The sequence below is a fragment of the Schistocerca cancellata genome, chromosome 5, assembly GCF_023864275.1.
Source record: "Schistocerca cancellata isolate TAMUIC-IGC-003103 chromosome 5, iqSchCanc2.1, whole genome shotgun sequence".
Taxonomy (NCBI): domain Eukaryota; kingdom Metazoa; phylum Arthropoda; class Insecta; order Orthoptera; family Acrididae; genus Schistocerca; species Schistocerca cancellata.
The window spans coordinates 435,747,447-435,759,500 of record NC_064630.1 but is presented as its reverse complement, the minus strand read 5'-3'; the positions used below and the strand labels follow the sequence as shown (position 1 = coordinate 435,759,500).

The 12,054-nt window shown below is 40.5% G+C and overlaps 1 protein-coding gene across 3 annotated transcripts in view; it reads left to right on the top strand.

Moving 5' to 3' along the window:
• The window catches only part of LOC126187400 (alpha-tubulin N-acetyltransferase 1-like), a 108,198-nt gene that overhangs the window by 61,256 nt on the left and 34,888 nt on the right, over positions 1-12,054 (top strand). The gene's annotated exons all lie outside the window — the stretch shown is intronic.

Genomic DNA, 12,054 nt, shown 5'->3' with positions numbered 1-12,054 from the left:
AGGCTCGCTGTGTGGTTCATTCCTTGCTGTACTTTGAAGCCATTCATATCATACTACTGCACAGCCAAGTTGACTTAGTTTGTTGTTACTGACTTGAAACTGTTACACTGCTAAGCCGACTTCACCATGTCCCAGACTTGTTAGTTCTTCATTCAGTTCATGTCAGCTGTGGACTTGCAGGAACACTTACTCATTCTCTGTTATTCAGTATATTCTCCAAAGCAAGTGACAATAAACAGTTTCTACCCTCACAACACAGGATAGAAAACTGGCGATGAGCACTTTCTTACCATGCCATTTAAAGTAGAACCATGGATCCTGAGTTTGTCAAGTTGTTGCAGCAGCAGCAGGAACAGCACATGTTGATGTTACAGTTTCTCCAACAGGTGGTAGCCACTGTTTCCACACATCTCCCTCTGCCACTCACTTCCTTCAGTGAGGGAAGAAAGAGTTGGAAGGTCTATTTACGGCATTTCAAACTGCACTGCAAGGCATGTCAAACTGATGTTCCTGAGTGCCATTGTGTGCTGTTACTGTCATCTAGTAGTAAGTTGTACGAAGTGGTGCAAAAATTACTTCCACTCTTGGACCCCTATGCTTTGCTGACTGAATACTACAGTCACCAAATGCACATCGTTGCATCTAGGCTCAAGTTCAATCTGCATATTAAGCAAAGTAAACAGTCCTACGCAGTATAGGCTGCTGATTTACAAGGCTTTTATCACAAGTGTGATTTTTACCTGTCGAAAGTAAGGTGTGTCATAACCAGATCCTTTAATTCAGGAGGTTACAGTCTACCTGGCTTTGGATCATGAGGTGTGCAAAGGCTTTAGAAACATCAAATCCTTCATTGCAAGATGTGTTAAAAATTGCTAAGGCATATAAAGTGATTGCCTCAGCACAAGCTCTCTTTGATGATTCTTCTGGTTTTGATGTTGTTAGAAGTATTAGTCATTATCATACTCTTTGATCAACTGATGACTCTCAATCAAGGTTATCATCTGATTTACTAAGCTCTTGTGCGTCTGGTAGTCTGCCATAGGATTCAGTAGTTAATGCTTCTTTACACTATGAATTGGCAGGTGCTCAAAGATGAAAGCACTTGCTTCACTGTTGAGGTGTCCCAAAGCGAGCAGTGGCTCCTGAAGAATTTCCCTCCCCTTCATTATATGAGGACCCCAATGCAAGTCATGCCATCAAATCGTGTCCAGAGTGTGGCCTTCATCATCACTGCCTGCACCATTACATTACCCGTTCTGCTTGCTGCAAGCCAGGACACCTCACGAGTGACTGCTTTGGCTGGTGGGTGTCAACTTCCATCACTAGCTTGCTGCACACCATCCTGCCACTGCCAGGAACATCATCAGACAGGGTGCAGTGTATCATGCTGCTATTGAACATCAAGGAGGTGACGGCAGAATTCCAGTTGAACACCGATGCTGCCATGTTCTTAATTAATGGGGATACTTACTGGCACATTGGCTCCCTGCACTGCGTCCACTGTGGCACAAAGTGGTGATGTGCAATGGCCACTTGATGGCACTGTGGGATCAAATCATGGTGCAAGCTAAGTACAAAAAGATAGCTTGGAAACTAACCTTGCTTGTAGCTAATTCTTAGACGATTACTAACATTTTTAGTCTTGATGCTTTTGCACTTTTCTGGTTCCATATTCAGTATCAGGGGAATCTAATTTCTAGGGTGATTCCATTCATGGAACTGAATGTGTTGTGCAAAACTTCCAAACAGGTGTTTGAACCTTCTTTAAGTTGTGCTATGAATTTTCAGGCGCACATCTCTTTGAAGCATTTGGCAGTGCCCAAGTTCTGTAGAGCCCATCAGATACTCTTTACCATGCGCAATCAAGTTAAGGCAGAACTAGACAGATTGCAGAATACTTGTGTAATCTCCCCAGTCTTGTGTAATTAGTGGTTAAAACCTATGGTGTTGTACAAAAGCGTAATGGGTTACATTGGATCAGTGGTGCTTTTAAATCTCTCATTAATGCCTGAGCATGTCGATTTGTACCCAATTCCTAGGCAAGAGGAATTGTTAGCTAAATTGGCTGGAAGTCAGTGTTTTTCAAAAGTTGATCTCGCTGATGCATATTTTCATTTACCTGTTAATAAGATCACAAAACAGTTTCTGTTGATTAATATGCCATTCAGCATGTACAGATATAATAAGTTTGCCGTTTGGGGCTGCAAATGCTCCCACAATTTTTCAGAGGTATCGAGACAGTTCATTCAAGGCATCCTTAATTGTGTCATGTATTTGGATGATTTGTTAGGTATGGAGGCCATGCGGGAACAACACTCGCATTACGTACAACTGTTGTTTGATCAGCTGTAAGCCAAAGGTCTATGTTGTCATCTTATCAAGTGTAGTTGTTTTTCAGCCCAGGGTCAAGTATTTTGGTCAAAGTTCGAGTAAACATGAGTTTACACCCACACAAGATCATGTAATTACTATTATTAATTTACTGGTGCCTCAGAATCATAAAAAATTGCAATTTTTTCTGGGTGGAATCAATTATTATGCCAAGTTCATTCCAAATGCTGCTTGTATTTCCCACCCACTTAACCAGTTACATAAAATGGGTGCTCTATTTGCGTGGTCAGAGGCTTGTGAATGGGAATTTGTACAGCTTTGCTCTTGAGGCTGGCTTCTTGTTTGGAAATGTTCCAGCTGGGCGAATGGTTAACATTAGCCACAGATGCATCCGATTGTGGTGTTGGTGTCTTCCTATTGCATAAATTTGCCGATGGCATGGGACAGCCTATTGCATTTGTGTCTAAGACGAGATGTTGAACTAAGCACAGCAAGATTATTTACAGATTGAAAAAGAGGCATGGGCCATCATTTTTGCTGTCTGGAAGTTCCATGTCTACCTCTGTGGTACCAAGTTTCAGCTGATGATGGGCCACAGGCCCATGCTATCTTTGTTGGACCCCCATGCAAAACTTCCGGACAACATGTTGCAATAGCTGCAGTAGTGGGCATTGTTTCTTAGTTATTATATGCACTACAGAACTACCATGCCGATTTCTACAGATTTGAAACACTGTTTTTGCCTTGGACATGAACCAGCTGCACACCCTTCATGAGTTTTCCAATATGGTGGGTGGTGTAGCAGCAGACAAGATGGGACCTGCTCCTTCGGAGGGCATTATCTGCAGTGCAGTGGGGCTGACCTGAACATTTGCATAAAGATGCGGACCCAGAGTGGCTCACTTATTTTTTCCCCAGGCCCAGACTCGGTGTTACTGAAGGGGTCATTTTGTTAGCCTCAGACGATACAGAATGTTGGATGATTGTCCCTCCCACTCTCTTCCCCCACATATTGAAGTTCTTCCACACTGCACATTGGGGAATGTGCCAAATGCAAGCAGTAGCATGGTGTTGTGTACTGGCAGAGCATAGATCCCAAAACTGAATGTACAGGGTGTATACGCTCAGGGACAACTGGGAAATCTGGTAAAAACCCGGGGATTTTTTTATTCGGCAGAAAACCGGAAAAAAACCAGGATGTTCGTAGAATTCCGGGAATTTTTCATTGTTTCAGTCTTGAGTTAAATTTTTGTAATTTTGACTGATAGTCTAACAAAGAATTTTACTGTATCCCGCTACTGCAGAATAATACTGCAGCAATAAAATGTCAACAAGAGAATAAAACTTACGTTCCAAAGGAAATGCGCCATTTACAACAACAAAACACAGTGCACACACAAGCGCCTTCCAAAAGCAAGATGTGTCAGAGGCTTTAGGACAAGGGCTACGGAATACTTCGTAACAGCAAACTGCTTCTGATGAGCGTGGCGTCGCAACTGTTTACATGAAGTTCGTTTTGAGCAGTTGTCAATGGGATCATGTGCATGCGCAGTTGAGTTGCGTATGAGGAGTACCACCTCCCGCTCCTGGATACTTGAAATGTGACTGCAGCAGTAGCAAGAAGCAGTCATGCTACCCAGAAAATGTTTTCTGGTGCGCCCAAGCTACCAGATTTGCGCATACGCAGAGCAGTCTGGTTTGTAGTGGGAAGAAGGATAGTGACCTGTGTTTTCATTTAGTGAGTTTGCTGTTTCCTCTTCGTTTACAGTTCACTTCTCAAATGAAAATAAAATGGATTTCTGTGGCTGGGAGCTAACAAATGAATTAAAATACATTCACATAATTATGGAATGTTAAAATATGTTATTAGTTTCAGTTTTCTGATTTTATTTTATTTCACTGTTTCTGGCAGTCTAGCAGTAATAGCCTTGCACAACAATGAAATTATTGTTGGTGGTTTGATAAATATATGTAGCTTTTATTAATCTTTTCTGCAGATGCAGTCAATTTATAAGAAACAAAGTGTTTCGTTCCACACTATTGACTAGTTTCAACTGTTCACTGGATTTCAAGTGCACATTTTCATCTTCTGGCATGTATGGCATTATGCCATAATAAAGAACCAAACATGAGGCATTACAGTACTGATGCTCCAAGAAAATTTGCATCCCAAAACGTGGACTACTTCGTTGTGGATATGCACATATGAATGTGTCCTTTAAGTCGAATTATGCGTTTAAGTATGGTTTACAAAATTCCTATGCTCTTGGAGTATCCTCTGATGTCTTATTTCTTTTATGACATCATGTAACATCTCTTAATGCTATATGTGTATGAACATAGGGGCTTCCTATGTCATTGTAGCTTCCGACGCCCAGTCATGCTTGTTTTCTGGCCCTCTCTGGCAACTGCTGAAATGAACCCATGTCTAGGAGGTTGCAGGAAAATATTGTGGATGGTTCTTTGAAAAGCATTACTTTCAAAGGAAATTTCCTTTTACTCAAAGTGAATTATGTTAGTGAGAGTAGGTGTAATGAATTTCTTAAATCACAGGGTGCTTGACTTTCATTTAAAACTTAACTCTTTGAGGACTAGTCACTTAGAATAATTTTGAGCCCAGAAGACTAGACATTAATGCCATTGTTTAAAATTGTACTGGCACATATGTGTAATTTATCTTAAAGTGGAACACATGCAAAAAAGGCCAACATTATATATGAAATCTCAGCTTTTCTTGTAGCTACACTACATATGTTAATTTAAACCATTAACTTTTCCTATTTGTGTATTCACACTACTTATCGGCTGACTACATCATGTGTCTTACGCTTTGAATATCTGCTGTCAGTGGCCACCGAGAGCATGTGACATGTGCTATGTTTGGCTGACAAAACAAGCGCACACTGTAATCTCTAATTCAGTGCTTCAGAAACTAATGTGCCGTGTTTGATGGAATTTGAATTTATTCTTTTGTAATATGAAAATATGCAGTGTACATGTTACTGCACATCAAAGATCTTTCCAAAGCGCGTTTTTTTTTGCTCTTGTGAAGTTTCGTTTTCTAAAGTGTCGAAGTTCTGTGCTGGTGTATAAAACCTTTATCATTCAAAGGACTGATATTTTTACAGCTACGCAGGAAAATACACTGGTGCTTATCACAGGAAAAGAGTATTTTCACCTTGGAAGAAGTGTATTTTCATGTGGGGGAAAAAGTGCGTTTTTAACCGGGAGACCCGGGAAAAATCCAGGAATTATTTTTTTTTCTTGTCTGCGTATACACCCTGATATATCATCCGCAACTGCTACAGCTGTGCCTGTAACCAGTCAGACCCAGCACAGTGTTTCAGCTCGTGGCTCCAGCCTGACTATCCATGGTAAAGAATACACGTAGATTTTGCCAAAGAATACACATAGATTTTGCTGGCCCTTTCCAGGGAGCAATGTGGTTGTCGTTCGTTAATGTTCTTTCAGATTTGCCACATATAGTGTGGATGTCAACATCATCAGGTTGTACATGCCCCAGGACAACTGGGAAATCCAGGAAAAACTCGGGAGTTTTTTTTCATCCAGCAGAAACCTGGAAATTATTAGAATTCTGGGAAGTTTTCATTGTTTTAGTTTTCAGTTAAATTATTGTAATTTTGACTGGTACGAACTGATATTCTAACAGAGAATTTCACTTTTGCCTGCTACTGCAGAAAACTACTGCAACAATAAAACATAAACAAGGGCATAAAACCATGCCACTCGCCATTTACAACAACAAAACTGCTTTTAATGAGTGTGATGTCCCAATGGTTTACATTAAGTTTGTTTGAGCAGTTGCCAGTGGACTCGTGCACATGCGCAGTTGAGTCATGTGTGAATAGTACCTTTTCTCCCGCTTCTGGGTAATTGAAGTGCAGCTGTTACCTGGATCAACAGTAGCAACAAGCAGCCAAATCCAACTCGGAAAAATTTGTCTAACGCGCTGAAGGTGCCAGATTCGATCATGTGCAGAGCAGTCTGAGTTGTAGTGGGGAGAGGGGTAGTTTCCACTTGACCCATGTTTGCAGTTAGTTATTTTGCTGTTTCCTCTTTGCTTACATCTCTTAAGTCAAATGAAAACAAAATGAATTTCTGTGGCTAGTTGATATCAAGGGAATTAAAATACATTCACATAATTATGTAAGGGTAAAATATGTTATTAGTTTCACATTTTTGGCAGTCGGGCATTAATTGCCTTGCAGAACAATTAAGTTATTTTTGTCAGTTTGCTAAAGAAATTTGGCTTTTATTAATCTTTTCGCAAAGGCAGTCAATTTGTTTGAAACACTATTGACAGTTTGCTGAATTTCAGGTGTATGTTTTTATCTTCTGGCGTGTTTGGCATTATGCTATAGTAAAGAACTAAACATAAGACAATACAGTATTGGTACTCCAAGAAAATTTGTATCCCGAAAACCACACTGAAAAGCTTTATATCAGGTTGTGGCCTACTTCTTTGTGAATCCGGACTAGGAATGTGCACTTTAAGCTGAATGATGTGTTTTAGTATGGTTAACAAAATTCTGATGCTCTTGGAGTATCCTCTGATGTCCTGTTTCATTTATGACGGAATGTAAAATCTCTTAATGCTATATACATATGGGCTTCCTATGTCATCGTAGCTGCTCATGCACAGTAACGCCATTTTCTGGCGCTCTCTTAACTGCTGAAACAAATTCTAGCAGGTGACAGGTAAATATTGTGAATGGTGCTTTCAAAAGCATTACTTTCAAAGTAAATTTCATTTTACTCACAATGAATTATGTTATGTGTATGGATGTGATTTCTTAAATCACAGAGCGTTTGATTCTCGTTTAGAGCTTAACACTTTGTGGCAAGAAGTGCAGATGCTTAGGCATTACTTAAAATTTTACTGACACATTTGTGTGGTGTGTCTTAAAATGCAACACACACAAGAAAAGACCAGTATTATACGTGAAAGCTTAGCTTTTCTTGTAGCTACACTAGTATATTAATTTAAATCTTTAACTTTTCGTATTTGTGTATTCGCACTACCTAAGAGTGATGTTCCTATTGGCAGGCTACATCAGGTGTCTTAAACTCTGAATATCTGCTGTGATCTGCTAGCAAGTCCACTGACAGGAGCTACGATTGGCTTACAAAAGTGTATCGCAATCTCGATTTCAGTGCTTTGGAAACTAATGTTCTGTGTTCGGTTGAATTTGAATATATACTTTCGTAATACGAAAATATGCAGTGTACATGTTGCTACACATCAAAGATTTTTTCAAAACACCTTTCCTTTCTCTTCCTGGGTTTGTTTTCTAAAGTGTTGGGAAGTTATACGCCCATGTGGAAAATCTTAACTACTCAAGGAATTTATAAGTTTTACGGTTCTGAGGGAAAGTATACTATCACTTTACACAGAAAAAGTGTATTTTCACCCAAGAAAAAATGTACTTTTAACCCGTAAATGCAGATGGAACCCTCTTATTGTCTGGCCATAGAGAAAGTTTCACTTGAGCCATTGCTGGAGGTTCTGGTTTTGTCCTCTCCCCGTCCTTGTTGCAATTGGCATAGGTCGGGCCATTTCCAGCGCTACATGCTGATTAAGGGAGGATGAGCTGTGTATCAGACAGTGATGCAGATTCCCTTCCTAGTACAGATGTGGACATGTCAGAGGTACTAAGCCTGTGAGTGGCAGCTGCGGGCCGCCATTGTGAGCAGAGCCACCACTGAGATATGCACGTCATGGGGCACCACCCAGTGGCGACTATTTGCTGCTGAGCCTGTGGCCTGGGGTCACGGCATTCTTTGTAGCAGTTCGTATCACGCCACTGCACAACCAATTTGACTTAGTTTTTTTCCGGTCTCGAGTGGTTACTGATTTGGAACAGTTTTATTGTTTTGCTGTCTTCGCTACGTTCTGGACTTGTTTGTGCTTCATTCCCTTTTATTATGAACTTGTAGGAATGTGTGGTCATTCCTTGTAGTTTGGAGTAGCCACTGGAACAAGTGACGATAAACCGTTTCTACCATTGCTGCATGGAACAGAAAAGAGTTGACTGAAGATAGGGCAATACCTGGAGCTGTATAACTCCTCTTACAAAGTGAAACATGATAATAATCTCAAGTATAACCACAGTCAAATGACACATATCACCAGTCCCAATTCAGTTCTAAACCTCTCATCCAGACCCCTCTCTCCTCCAGAGACATCTGTTCTATCAAAAGACTTAACCTTTAGCCCCACGCCTAAATTCAACCACACTGCTCAGGTTAAAGATCTCCTCTCATTCACCCGGAACCTCAACTGGAAATATCACTTCACCACCCAAACGCAGCCCCAAAATACTAAACCCAGTGTTGAACCCTGTCTAGAACAGTTCCGACCGCCTTCCCAAAGGGATCCTCCTCCCCTCCCCCAAAACCATCCCTTGCAGACATTTCAGGAATTCCTCACATCCAGTGTTGCCTCCCAGTCCTTCTTGAAGAACATCCCAACCACCCCCAACATCACCCCAGCTGAATCCTGTGCCATTAAGGAGCTGAAAACAGACCGCTCTATTGTCATCCTCCCGGCGGATAAAGGCTCCACAACTGTGGTACTTGACCGTGTGGAGTATGTGGCAGAAGGACTGCGTCAACTCTCAGACACCTCAACCTACAAAGCTGTTACCCAGGATCCCATTCCCTCCATCCAGACTGAGCTGCAGAAAATCCTAAAAATCCAAGGTCCCTCACAAGGCCTCACAACGGCTTCCATAGACCTACTCACTCCACCTGAGCCCCGTACCCTTACCTTCTACCTATTGCCCAAAATCCACAAAGAGAACCATCCTGGCCGGCCAATTGTGGCAGGCTTCAAGGCCCCAACAGAACGTATCTCAGTTCTGGTAGACCAACACCTCCAACCTATCACCTGCAGACTCCCATCGTACATCAAAGACACAAACCACTTCCTAGAATGCCTCAAATCCATTCCCACTCCCCTCCCACCTGAAACCTTTGTCACCATAGATGCTACATCACTTTACACAATCATCTCACATACCCATGGTCTCTCTGCCCTTGAACACTACTTCTCCCAACGCCCACCCAAAGATCTTCCAAAAACCTCATTCCTTATCACACTTACCAACTTCTTCTTCACCCATAATTACTTCACTTTTGAAGGCCAGACCTACAAACAAATCAGGGGAACAGCCATGGGAACCAGGATGGCTCCGTCCTATGCCAACCTCTTCATGGGCCACATGGAGGAGGCTTTCCTGAAGATCCAACAGCTGCTTCCCATGGCCTGGTATAGGTTTATAGATGACATTTTTGTGGTCTGGACTCATGGTGAAGAAACACTCCTTAATTTCCTACATAACCCCAACTCCTTTTTGAATCTGAATTTCACCTGGTCCTTCTCCAAAACCCAAGCCACCTTCCTGGATGTTGACCTTCATCTTGTTGAAGCGCACATCCACACCTCTGTCCACATCAAACCCACAAACAAACAACAGTACCTTCACTTTGATAGCTGCCATCCATTCCACATCAAACACTCCCTTCCCTACAGCCTAGGTATTCGTGGCAAACGTATCTGCTCCAGTGACGAATCACTCAACAATTACACCAATAACCTGACCAGTACTTTCCTCTCCCGCAACTATCCTGCAGACCTTGTTCACAAACAGATCTCCCGAGCAATACATTCCTCCCTGTCCAATAACAATGTTCCTACCCCCAGACCACACAGAAGCATCCCCCTTGTCACCCAGTATTATCCTGGCCTCGAATACATCAACAAATTACTCTGCCAGGGATATGACTTTCTCAAGTCAAGCCCTGAAATGAGATCATCCCTTGACAATATTCTCCCCACACCACCCAGAGTTGCCTTCTGTCGCCCCCCTATTACAATCAGTATGAAACCTGAGTGCGTGTGAAGATTATGAGGTTATAAACTTTACAAATTGAGAATAGACTCGTAGCATACAACACTTAATTCAAAGAGATTTCAGTATCAGTATTAATTCTTATAGAGGTAAAGAAGAATAGCAAAAAATCTTGAAATGTGAAATTAATACAGCTGTGATTTTCCATTACCTACGTCTGTGTGTATGTGCGTGCGCGCGCGAGTGGGTGGGGGGGTCTTCAGTTTGTGTCTAATGTTGTCGTCTTTGTGATGTATTTGTTGCTTTTGCTCCCTGTCTCTGGAAAAAAGATGGCATTTACAGTGGCCCAAATTTATTTAAAATGTTGATATTCACTATACATGTTGAAGTATTATACTGATTACTTTTGTCAACAAAATTGAAATCAGGGACAAAATTCATATGAACCTCACACAGACAGAACATCTAGTGAATTTTACACTCTCACTGTAATGTAAAAAGGAGGAGACTGAAAGAAAATGCTGTGTGTGTATCTTTTGGCATAGGAATGGAAGGTACAACCACATGTTCACGTTTATTAGTTGGCTCCCACCTTCTATCTTTGTTTGTTTTCATTTGGAGATTCTGTATCTGCATGCTCCATGTTAAACATTTTCATCCTTGTTGGGCAGGTTTACAAAACAGGTGTGTCTATTATATGTTTACCACTACTTGGGAAAAATTGTGTCCTCAGAACAATCACTTCAAACAGTTACACAGACAGCAGTGGGCATTTGTGACCTGACACCTTGTCTTAAAGGGCAACCTTATTGGTTGGCCCCCTTTGATTTTTTTCATATCTGTAGGATTTGAAGATCAGTGACGAGACATCATTTTCCTAAAACAGTGTGAGGCACTTTTCAAAAACACCAGAAAAAATTGACTTTGAAGATTTGGGGATCCAGGTATCACCAAATATAAAGAAATTTGAACTTTTTATCAGAGCTGACTGTAGTTGTGTGCATAGTATTTTAGTTTTATCATCACAAAGTTGCTGGTTCATTTCTTGCTGGTTGCATTTTTGTACTTTTGTTTGAATTTGTTATTTACTGTCGAATTGAAATGAAAATTAATAGTTGTTGACTCCTACTTTTCTAGTACAAATCACAAATTCATTATTTTAAAGTAAAGGAAAGTAAACAAATTCAATAATCACATGAAACAAGTGTCTATATTAAATTAAAATTTGATTCAATAATGCAAAACATAAAATAGAAATTAAAATACTTTTAATTCCAGTGATTATGAAAAATACTTTTAATTCCAGTGATTATGAATAAATGTAAACATAATAGCAGTCATAGTATATAATATTTAATTTAACAATAAGACTGTTCACATTTTTTACCAATTTTAATTCATGAGTAGTCATATTTTCAAGTGATCAGTAATTAAAATTTACAATTGTAAACAAATTAACAAATTAACAAATTGTGATTCATTATTTGTTAATTAACATTTCATTGTAATAAAAAAATGTAGAATTTTAGTAAAAGTGAAAAAAAAGAAAGAAAAAGTTGGAAATAGCAAAAATTGACCCAGTGGTTTGAAGATTACAAGAGTGCTACACCTGGAACCACAGATGTTCATGTCGATACCAGAATGTTTTTTGGACTTTAAGAACGCTTGTAAGTCTTCAAATCCCTTCCCCCTTCCTCGTCAGACTGTTCTTTGGCTAGTGTGTCATACTGCTATACAAAATTTATGTCCAAGCACTGACCTTTACATCTTGAAAGTGTGAAGAAAATCAATGAGGGCTAGTCTGTAAGGTCCACTTGTTATGTCAGCAGAATATGAATGGTGCCACTCC